Source organism: Taeniopygia guttata, chromosome 19 (genome assembly GCF_048771995.1).
Source record: "Taeniopygia guttata chromosome 19, bTaeGut7.mat, whole genome shotgun sequence".
Lineage (NCBI taxonomy): Eukaryota > Metazoa > Chordata > Aves > Passeriformes > Estrildidae > Taeniopygia > Taeniopygia guttata.
Window position 1 is genome coordinate 2,460,782 of NC_133044.1, and position 12,193 is coordinate 2,472,974.

Consider the following 12,193-nt stretch of genomic DNA (forward strand, 5'->3'; position numbering starts at 1 on the left):
TAAGATATCAACTGGGGAATTTTGAATTCAACCTTGAAGCTTTCCCAGTTCCATGCACAGGACCTGAGAACAGCAAGACACAATGGAGAACAATCACATCCATGGCTGGTGAATTCTGAGACACTGCTTGCCCGTGGTACTCTTCGGGAAATAAAGCCTCCTGCAAAACAGAGAGGAAGCAGATTAAAAAAAGAATTGATAAAAAAATGCTGTTGAAAAGTGCTTTGTTTTGTAGATAGGTTCTTATAGAGTTCTCATCTCTGCAACTTCCAGAAGTGCATTAAGCTGCATAATTAGCATCTGTCACATGAAGCTTTTTCCTTCCCTCTTCATCTCCCTAGAGGGAACCTGCATAAAGAAATTTTAATATAATTTTTAGTATCTACTCTGCGCAGTGCAATCATGTTAGGAAAGCTACAGGCAAGGCAGTTTGTGCTCAGTCTAAGGTTTATCTTTGTGTAATAGAAACTTTACCAGTTTTTTGGGTTTTTTTTTTCTAAATGTTGCTGATCCAATTTAAAAATTAACCAGTCTCTTGGAAAGACAACAGGGGTGAGGGAGAGATGGTCCCCATTGCATCAGATTTAAATCACTGATTTAAATTTGTCAGGAACTGGGCAGTTAAAGCCAGTCCTGGTATTAAATCCCAACAATCTTACATGGAAACATCCAGCCAAAAGAAGTAGGGGATGGGTGATTTCCTCTTCTAGTCAAAAGCATTTATTTTGAAAGGAATATTTATATTTTCAAAACATCTGAACAAAGTAGGAGTTCATGTTGTTTTTCCCTCGACATCAAGAGATATTCTACTGCTGAATATAAAAGTCAATGGATTACAGCATCTCCTGGTGAATCTCTGCAGGCAAAAGAAGATGCTGCCTTTTAGAAATAAAGATTAAATAGAAATAAATGCAGCTTAACAATAGCAACATGACAAACCACTCTATTATTCAGCCTCTGATTTCCATTCAGACTGTCTCTTAATTTTTTGAAGCATTTATTTTCTACTTAATTATTCCGAGAAAATTGAGATTCGAGGATTGAACATACTGCCAACAACCTGAGGTATGGAGAGCAGACCGAGTGCTTAAACTTCAGCTACAGAGGTGGTAATTATTGTAATTGGTGCATGTGAAGCAAATGTATCAAGTAGTGTAGAGTTCAAACTCGTGCCAGTCAGTCTCCAGTTGGCACCAACATTTCTGTCAGGAGGATACAGAGGTCTCAGCAGGACTTATTACTGGCAACTGTTCAACAGTTCTCTTCTCCAAATGGTTTCAAGGGGATTTGGGTGGGAAGAAAGATAATTTTTAACAAATTAAACTACCTAAAAATGGCGAGCTGCCCAGAGCCACCTAGTCTGCCTCAGTCACTACTACCAAACCGTTTTTAAAAAGAAGACTAAAAATATAATTGCTGGCAAAATTGCCTACCTGGCTTTAACAACTTCATCAGATCCCTGCAAAATTACCCAAACATGTGCAGTACACCATCCTACAAGTGTGTGTAAAATATGTCCAGAGTAAAAGGTAGAGCAGAATATTTACTCAATGTGTGTTTTCTCAGAAAACAACCTCGAGTTACCAGAATCCAAATATCCCTATAAGGACATGTCCTATAGTTAAAAAAAAAAAAAGAAATCACAATTTAATTGGAATTTAGAAAGATTAGGAGGAATGGTTATTTCCCATTAGCATTTAGCTCACAGCATTTGTAAGGTGTAAACCAGAGTTCAGCTTTGCACTGTGAGCTCTCACAGGAGCTTCTGCCCTGTGCCAGATTGATGTCCAGCTGCTTTGTTGAGACCTTGCTAAAATGCCTTTTCCAAATGGTGGATTTGTCATTTCTAGCAGAGGTCTCCAAGAGAAGATTTGAGTTAATGCACAGCAATAAAAAGAGGAATATGAGAATTCTTGCTCTCTTTAGTGTCAGCTTTGGTTAAGACATATGAATGCACATGAATAGTCTTGTCAGAATCTCTGGGGCTACTGACATTCAAGATCTAACATATTATTACTTCTGACCAGAACATTAGCTGCTGTGCAGGAAGGAGAAGGGAAAGAGGAGAAAGGGAAAAAGATAGGACCACTCCCTAATCAGACAGAAATCGTTATGGATTTCTCTGGCTGGAAATCTCTGAACAGAACTTTTCTGCTGTGAAAATACAATGCTCACGTTCTCCAATCTGATTGCACAGCCTCTTTAAAATCTGCAGCAGGAAAAACAAAAAAACAGCATATTTTAATGCCTGATCTTGCTCATTTTACTCGGGGAAAGGATCCTAATTAACCTATAAATAATGACTGTACAACCAAGTATTACATCCTTGTAAAGGACATGTGCTAAGGAAGGCTTGAGCATTTTAAGCTGCTGATTCTATTTTTTACTATTCCTTTGAATCACTATTTTCAGATACAAATAAGCTAATTAATTTAGTTAAAATAAGGTAATTTTCCTTCCAATCTCAGCATATATCAAATCTGGATACCACTACATGAGAAAGATTTGTTCACCAGATGCAAACATCTTCCAATGTCCTCCTGGCTGAATTAAAAGAAAACATATTTCAGATATTTTTATATGCTGTTGTTCATAATTCATTTCTAAATAAATTGAAAATATTCATATATTGGTTTAATCAGTATATTCGTGCTCTGAAATTTGAGCTGAAGGAGTACAACCAAAGGGAACACCCTGCCCTTTGTGACTGAAACCACCTTTAGAATCCATTCAAGAGCTCCAGCACATCAGACAAAGGCCTGGATTTGTTTGGAGCAATAAATGATAGAGACCTTTACATATTTGAAGTGCAACAGATGGTCCTCCAAGGAGAACATAATGACTGGCAGACAGCACTTCGTTAGAGTGGCTTGGAATGTCTTCAGCAATTACACAGGCAGTGTTTTGGGGGGAAGCTCTGTCATCTCTGAGATTCTTCCCATGGAAATTGCTGTGATTTCCATCTTTAGATGCTAAAAAATGGTATCATCTAAAATCCAGGCAGGGAACTGGAAAAGGAAGCACCTTTGGTCCTCCTAAGGCTAACTCAAGATGGGGCTCCACCTGAGAAGAGAGATGTGAGTAGAAAAAAAATTAAATCAGCATGAACAGGAAAGAACTTTGGGCACATAACTGTAAAGCTGTTAATCCATAGCCAGGTATCCCATGGAAATGCAATTCAGGAAAAAAGCCAAGGTTTAGCACAAGGTCCAGCAGACTTTTAGAAATTGGGAAGTCAATAGCTACAACACACAGAATATCAAGGGGAAGACACCCAAAAGACTTAAATTACTGAATAAGAACTGCTTTTTGGGGGAAACTGTTCATTTTTGAGGAGTCCTCCTCCACATGAGACACTGTGGCTGCAGTTCTTCAGGGCAGGGGAAAGGGAGTTTTCTGAGGCTGCCCATTCTTTCCATTTTCACAGACAAGCTATTTCACAAGCCAGCAATTAATAACTACAGTTTCAAAGAAACAGCAATAAAATGCTTATTTCTATCCTGTAGATGTAGCTTAGAACAATTTAACTTCCATCTCTCCCATCCCTGTAATTCCAGGATTAATCTCTTCTGTTCTAAAAACTTCCCCACCAAATCCACTTGGACTAAAATTTTATGTGGCAACAACAACCACAACAAAAAACGTGTCCTTTCCCAATGTAACTTAAATGTTGATGGAATCATAACTGCATTACTCCCTCTCCAATTAGCAGCAGCATTCTTTATGTTTGCTTACGAAGCGTGAACCGTTCGCTTGTCACTACAAAGACCTTCTGTGGAGGACTTAAAAATACAGCCCCAGCAATTAAAATGACAACAACAGAGGTGGATTGGTCACATCATGACACAAAATATCCAGCTGTTTCTTTCCAGCAGAAGGACATGAAATATTATGAGCAAATTTTGACAGGCTACGTAACGCTGCTGGATATTCTGGGGGAAATATGGATTTCCAAGAAAGGAGGAGACTAATGTGAAACTATGTCTAAGCTCACAGATTGATTTTTTCCACATGATCAGGATTGTCATTCATGCTTTTTATCTGTACAAATTTCCCTTTTTTCTTTGCTGGAACTAGGGATAATCTATTTTGTGATAAATTCTCTAAAACTAAGAAAAATTTGGGGGGGGTTGTCCTCAAAAATACGACAAAAAGTGATCTGATAGGGTTAGATCTATAAAATCAGATTTCAAACTTACTTAATTTGGTTGTGTTAAAAACATTCAAAGAGTTTATTAAGACCATAAGTCTCATTATAACAAACAGAACATCTTTTATAATCACATCTGTCTGCTGCTGGTTCCTGCCTATTCTGCTTCCCAGTCAGATGGGAAATTATTTGTAATACATGTGGGGAATTTAAAAAATAATTTAGAATATATATTTAAATAACAAGAAAGGCTGAAAATGAAATGTTTCAGGTTAGTTTTTCCTAGTTTGCATTATAGGAGATGGATATAGAGATATAAATATAGATATATTTATCCTGAAGTGATAAGGTAGCTTTGATTTCTAATACAGCAAGAGAAAATAATTGACACACAGAGAACCAGCCACTCAAGAGGGGGAAAAATACCCAAACACTGTCTATAGAATCCACCTACAGATATGTCCTTGGAGAAAAACTGATGAGAAAATTATCAGGCAGATTTTTCCTTGCTGTTTCCTTCCTGGAAGTTTTTGCCTCTCATAGCAGCACAGCCATGGCAAGTGATACATATCAGAATTCATCCATGCAGTTTATTTTGCACATCAAATTGATTATCCATGACTTCTTAGGCAAACACAGGAATGCAGAAAACATGTCAGCTGTTATAGATAGAATACAGGGGCATTGCTCTCCTTACTTTACATTTAGAAAGAGCAGCAGATAATGAGCTCAACCATTACCTTGAGAATAAATTTCATTTCCAAGTTCAGAAGTATCTCTGGATTCTCATCTGTTTTGTGAACCAGAACTTACAGGTAGCTCATAACATTTGTCTTCTGAGCTGTGTTTGTCTCCAGAGTAATTGTCATAAGTGGGCAAAGGCTTTGATGTCCTCATCTTCATGCCTTCAACCATGATGACCTTACAGACTCAAAGCAATCACTGCAAATACAGAAGACAAGGAAAAAATTTAAGAAATAAAAGCCCTGACTTTTTCCTTTCTTAAATTCCCAGAATTCATCTTCAGATTCATGCCTGTAGCAGGAAAAAAAAAAAAATCAAACTAAAATATTACCCTTCTGTATGTTTCATCTGATGTAATTGCTTGGCAACAAACATCTCTTGCTCTGCAAGTATTCTGCAGTGAATTTATTCACATCAGGAAAAACACATCAGAAAGGTGTCTAGTTTGAAAGTTTCCAAATCAGACACCAGGCACAAAAAAGCAGAGTGACAGAACAGGCAAGACACAGCCCGGAACCATTCTGGGGACACACAGACCATCTTTTCATCAACAGCCACAAGAAATATAAGACAAACAAAAGTTTTGAAATCAGCAGGTTTTGACAAACCAGTAATTAATCCTGAGCTGTATTAATAACAATGTGTGTTTGAGCAATATGGCATAAATATAATTATTCTTTGCAGATGTTTGCTATTCATTACAATGGAAACTGTTCCATTCCACACTGTGGTAACACAGTGGTATCAGACCCCATCTTTATTAAGACACCAAGCACAAGATACTCAATCTAAGAAGGTGAATTCATAGACATTTGATATTCTTTTATTATTCTGATAAAGCCATTTGAGATTCTGTAAAACATATATCATACAATAATTACATTTCATTTTGTGGTTTACAAAAAACTATTCACAAAACTACAGAAGCTTGTCAGGCATTCTTTATTCCCAAAGAATAACATTCATCCATGAAAACAGTCTGATTTAAATAACTGTGAGTGCTGGCAGATGAAAATTACTGGATAAAGCAAATAATTTCTTATTGAAAAATCAAAGCTACAAGTTTGAGTAGTTTGAGTCACTCTTACTACTGAGATACTCACACCTGACCAGGCTTTAGGTACTGGAAATGCCATCTCTTTCCAGACACATTGGCCTTGCTGTTGGCAGAATTCTTGCACGATTTGGCAATGAAATCAAAACAAGTCCAAATCTGGAAGACTTGAAAGCTTGGCCCCTGAATGACTGCAAAATGCAAGTAAAACACGAAGCTGCAATCACAATACAGGAGTGGAGATGGAGCTGCAGCTGGAAGTTCAATCAAACCCCTTTGTATGAAGTGAGGGACCACTACTCAATTTTGTATTTGGCATCAGATATTAGAACTTGTGGAGCAGAAAACCAGGGAGAAGGCAAAAGTTGTGCTGGAAAGATCTAAAAGATTCAGGGATAAAACTGGTGGGAAGTGCCCTTCCTCTCCCTGCAGACACTGCACAGCCCCAGCAATTGCAGTGAACAAATAAAAGGCAAGAGAATGCAGCATATGGATCCTAAAGCCACAAAGTGCTGGAAGTACAAGGGAGAATCAACCCCACTCTTGTCAGGTAGAGCAGAGCCTGTGTCAACAAGAATCACACACTCCCACTGTTGCTCAACAGATGTACTTGAACTAGAGATAAGGCACTTCAAAACCCCAGGGAAGTTATGTGCAAAAGGTGTTGCCTCCTGTGCCTCTTTCCATGTGGGGAAGGGAACACCAGGCAGGACTCAGACACCTAATTCTGCAGCTAGGGAGGAAAAATGAGCACAAGAACTCTTATCAATACAAATTATCCAGAGATAATACAAATTATCCAACCTTATAAAGCAAGAGCACAGAGAGAGCCAATACATTTATGAATCAGAATACATCAAATATACTTACCACTGGAGAAAACTGTGAGTAAATCTCTCTTGAAGAAGACTTTAAGCTCATTTTCCCATTTCAAACCTATGTCACCAGGGAAGTCCCATAAATGAATATTCTCTTGCAGATAAAGTGGTTGTCTTCACCTTTTGGCAGCTGCAGTAAAAACAGAACATATCCTGCAAGGAGGTTTTACTCCTGAGAGTAATCTCCTCAAATAGTGAGGAGAAAGCATGAGCTAAAATCACTTGCACAATCATGTTTCATAACTGTTCCTAGTCTTGTGGTGTTAGTCTTTCCCGAGTACAAAAAAATGCACAAACTTTTCTCCCTCTTCTACTAAGAGAGGGGAAAAAAAAAAAAATCTGCTTATCTTTGGATACACAGAGAGTTTGGAGGAGCTCCAAACAATGGAGCACTGTGTGTCCCACTCATCACACAGACACTGAAGAAAGAGTGTGGCAAAGAATGCACAAAGTATGTAATTACTGTTTCACAAGATAATTCCATTATTAATACATCCCCAAAGATAGCATGCACAGCACTGCAGTTTAATTAGATGGTAACTGGAGGGGGTTTGAATTTATGAGGTAATAAATATATTTTGGACTAATAAACTCCAAGGCTGAAGTGTTTATTAATCTAGAATATAAAGATTACATAGTTGATAGGAGACAACTCAGGTTGTGCTGAGATGCCTGTTGTTTATACACTTCAAAATTAATATTTTCCTCCTTTTGGGAGCTAGGTCAGAATGCCAAGATTGCTGTGGATGGTGCTGAAAAATGCTAGAAACTGCCCAACAATTCTGTGTTCTCAAAGGCAAAAGCTCTTTTAAGTCTCAGCAGATGGTGTGGTTTTAAGGTTTCACCTTTTAATCAATTTATCACCTCCTAAACTATTCAGTACAGCAAATAAACTTCCTTCTGATGCTGTCAGTGCCTCATTCTGATGGTAAAAACCACAGATTCCCTTGTAGGATAACCAGAGCCTTTACAAGACTATCAGATCTCTCCTCTGTTCTCCCCAAATACTCAATTCCATCTTCCTTCTCTTGCTTTTGGATTCACCTGCAAGACCACATGAACAATTTTGGTTGAATTTTTTTTCTCTCCTGAACATGGTTGTAGAAACTTTTTGCCTAGTGCAGCACATTAAGGATTTGGAAACCAACTGTTGTGAGGATTTATAGCCCAACCAGCTGTGCCAGAAGTCAGAGGAATCAAATGGTCTCATCTATTAGCTTGTCCTCAGGTAGTTACAACTAGAGCTTTATAAATTATCACACAGTTCAGTCCATTTAAACCACATTTCTCTGTTATTTTGGAAGTGCCAATGCCTCAGTCAGGCAAGACAGAAGACCAGGTTTGGTCCAGGAAAAACATAAGCATGATTGAAGTCAAAGACCAGTTTTGCTTAAGCCAAAGCTAAATTTAGGCCTGAAGGAATTGCAGAGAAAGAAAAAGGAAGAAACAGGAGGAGGAACTTGTGGGATCTTGCAGGTGAATCAAGACTGATGAGTGCAAAGGACCTGTTCTCATACCTGCCTGAGTGATGGATGCTGGACAGAACCAGGGGGATCCTGGATGTGCCAAAGGAACTGTGGGGCAAGAAAAGAGGAGAGAGACAAGATACCCCACAGCCTGGATTTATTAGTGTGCAGTAATTAGTATTACTGCTTCTCTGAGCCAGCCTATGGTGTGTGCCAACAGGAAGAAAGTAAAGGGCTGTAAAGATTTCAAGATATTTAAGAAAATGTTTCTTAAGGAGCTCAAATAGAATTGGCTGTGTGTTCATACAGATTCCAGGGTGTTCCACAGCGCAAAGGCCTCAAAACTAATTGTTGAGAAGACCCTACAGATAAATCATGGAAGATGACAAAGAACCATTTCCAAAGCTCCTGCGTCTTCATTCCCAGGCTTATATCCTCTCACCAACTGAAACAAGTCACAGAACCAACTTTCCAATATTAAATCTCCAGGCAGTGTGTTATTCATACAGCTTATGGAGATGTCTTTACCCTCTGGAAAAACAAAGTTTAAGAAAAATGGCTCCATCTTTGGGGAACAGTTTAAGTCTCAGGATAACTACATTAGGAAATCTAACTCTATTACTTTCTATCTTACATTTTATTACAAGATTGGTAATAGGAAATTACCAAATAAAATTGGTATTTTACTTGGTAATTTTTTTCCATGGGCCTCGTCTAATATGAAAGATGGTGATCATCAAATTTATTCAAGTTTTCCTGTCAACAACATCATTAACCAAATCCCTCAATTTCAAAGTAAATAAAAGCATCTGGGCTTCTCGCACAGCAAGACTGACTTGCATATTTAAGCCTCATATATAGATGAATCTGCACTGGACCAAATTTGCATATTAATGAAGGACTAATTGCTCTTTGCAGTCAATTTTATGCAGATGAATTTACTCCTCTCAGTACAATTTTCATAATGTTCGGAAAGAACCAAAAAATGTAAAACTTTGTAAAAGTACACAAATGTTAGACAATCAAGGAAGAAATATCCTAATGGCTTCCAACAGCTTTACATTAAATTGTATATAATTCATCTTTTATACTGTTGCTTTATTTTAACAGCCTCCCACAAAGAACAGAACAATCCATGGAATAACTTCAGCCTATTCCCCCTCCTCAGTCTCAAATTTTAACAGCTTGTAATAACCCATTATATGATCCAGTTTCCAGCTGGAAGGATGGAGCCTGAATTTTTAGGAGAAGTTAAATTTGCTAAACAGGAATTTATTTGCTCCCAGTCATCCTCATGCCACAGGACAGTTAGGACAGAGTTTGTCCCAGATATATTTAAGGTGGTTTCTATCCAGTTTGGCACTATTAAGGAAGAAAGACCCAAGTCCTTGTTGAGTCTCCCCCAAGGTAAAGTACTAAATACCAAAAAAAATGATAGGAAAGTTCATGGGAAAGAAAAACATCAAGAAATGCTGAGGAGAAAGTGATAATATTATGGGGGGAAAGATATGGAAGTAAAAGAGGAAGGGAAGTGGAAATGGAAGGAGAGAAAAATGACACTTCAATGCATTTATTCAGGTCTGGCTGAAAAGAAAAGGATTTAGGAGAAAGTTCAAGGCAAAGTAAACAAATAAAAGAAAAAATGCAGTCACAAATGTAGCCTCAAAAAAGAAAAAGAACAGGAAAGATAATGAAATAAGAAATAAGTGAGAATCAGAGAGCACATGATACATAAAGAAACAAATAAAAGAAAATACAAGCCCTACAATTTTCCCTCACTCTGCCAGAACAGAAGGGCAGAGTTAGTGGGAATGCAGCAGGAATCTGAATTTGCATGTATAGCCTTCCTCCTGCCAAAGAAAAAAAGCCTTATTTTAACTGTGAAGACTGATAACCATAATATTTATATGTATCATAAAATCACTCACAGAAGACCATTTTAATCAGAAAAGGAATTGCATAAAAGAAAGTTACATCTTTAAATGACTTGGAGGCCTTTTGCAGGAGGAACATGGGAATCCAGTTCACATTCCCCACATCTGCCATATCTTTGATTGCATTTTTTGTCCTTCTCTGCAGCTTTTGCTGTTTTAGCATCTCATTTTTGAGGCAGAGAATATTCACACAGATATATGACGGGTTTATAGTGGTACCAAGAAATCTTTTGTGTTTTTACTCTATTTCTTCTCTAATTTCCTACCATCCCTCTTCCTGGACCATGCTGAGCTTACAGATCTCCTATGATCCCATAATCTGGCTCCAGAGAAGCAACAGTTCATAAAAATTTTTATATGCTCAAAATAAAATAATCCTCAGAATGAACATCTTTTGACTGAGCTGTTGAGTTCTTCCAAAGAAGAATCAGAAAATCAGCCAGGAGGTCACTTTGGCATTTCTCTTTCTGGTCTTTCCCACCTTGATTACTGAAGAATTTTTCTGGGATAAAATCACTCCTCCATGAGCAATAAAGGCAATGGTTTTATGGAGGTAAGATCCCATTGCATGGAAAAAAAGGAGGAAAAAAAGGCTTTAGGGCAGAGGAGTTGGCAGAAAATATCAAACCAAGGGGAATATGACAAGAGGCTTTCACTAGCACTCAGAAAAAGAACAGACCACAGAACACAGACAAATAGAGTTATAGAATAATAACAGTAATAATTGGAAAAGAATGACAAATACTCCACCAGGAAAATATTGGAATGTTACTGCTGAAGAATTCTCACTGAGGAAACAGGACTCAGCTCAGCTGAGTAGCCTGGAGGTTTGGCTTTTCAAAGTTATTTGACAACAAATTACAGCTCTTTGTGAACACTTGGAATTCTGGATTATTAATTCAAGCCGTTTCCCTATTTTGCTCACAGAGGATAAGGAAGGGAAATGTTTCTCCTTTATAATTTCTGTACATTTGGAAACCTGCTCTGGGGCACTCCCCCTCTTTCCTCAAAAATGTCTGGTTCAAGCGATTAATGCTGTGTGAATGTAAACAAAGATAATGATTCAAACAAGAACAAGATGTTCCACCCAAAATTATTTGCTTTCCAGTGGCTGAGATGCCTACTTCTAATCATCAACAAAGGTGAACCTGACCAGATTTAATTAACCACTTAATACAATAATAAAGATGCATAAATAACAGGGGAGGGAGCTCATAGAGGCAACAGTGAATCCAAATAAATCCCTCCAGCAAGCACAAAGTCTGGGCTGTTATCACCTGATCACACTAATGTAAGAATTCCCAAATTTTTAGATCCACTAGGCAGAGCTTTGCACTTGCCTATGTGGAACTTAATTAATAGATGGTTTTAATTATTATTATACAATCAGGGAAAAAAAAACCAAACCAAAACAAGAAACCACATCCCTAAAATTTAATGATAAAATGAACCCAGTGATATTTCTTAATACTGTGCTTCAAATTCATAGATGAAATCAACTGGCTTGTACAGATTATCTGAGGAGTACAGGAAAATAAATTACTATTTCCTCATATATAAATATATATAAGGAGATATCAGACAGACATTTTCAAGACAGAGTTACTATTTTCAGTGAAAAAAATAGTCTTATTCTGGAATATTCCCTTGTAATGGAACAAAAGCTTTCTATTACAACAATAAAATATTTTGCAAGCATTAAATGCCATAAATTGGGAATACTGCAAAATATTTTACATTTCAAAGAATGTTAGGAAATACTACTGGCCCTGGATCTCTGGAAATGTGTGCAGCACTTGCTGGTTGAGGCAGGCTGTAGTCAGAGTGTTACCAAATATTGAGTATTAAAGAGAAGGACTGAGCATCAGCCCTTCCATTTTCTCTCAGTAAAGTTTAAACATCCCTTAAAATAAAACAATTCAGTGCAAGCCAACAGATCTGTTATTGATTCATTCTGTTCATAAAAA

At 37.5% G+C, this 12,193-nt stretch overlaps 1 long non-coding RNA gene across 1 annotated transcript in view; it reads right to left on the minus strand.

The window, feature by feature from the left end:
- The window catches only part of LOC105758514 (uncharacterized), a 21,692-nt gene continuing 9,499 nt past the window's right edge, over positions 1–12,193 (minus strand). The window contains exons 6-8 of the long non-coding RNA XR_003963380.4: positions 6,819–6,956; positions 4,891–5,092; positions 1–160 (exon numbers count right to left, since the gene is read on the minus strand). This is a non-coding gene — a long non-coding RNA (uncharacterized lncRNA). The remainder of the gene's footprint in view (positions 161–4,890; positions 5,093–6,818; positions 6,957–12,193) is intronic.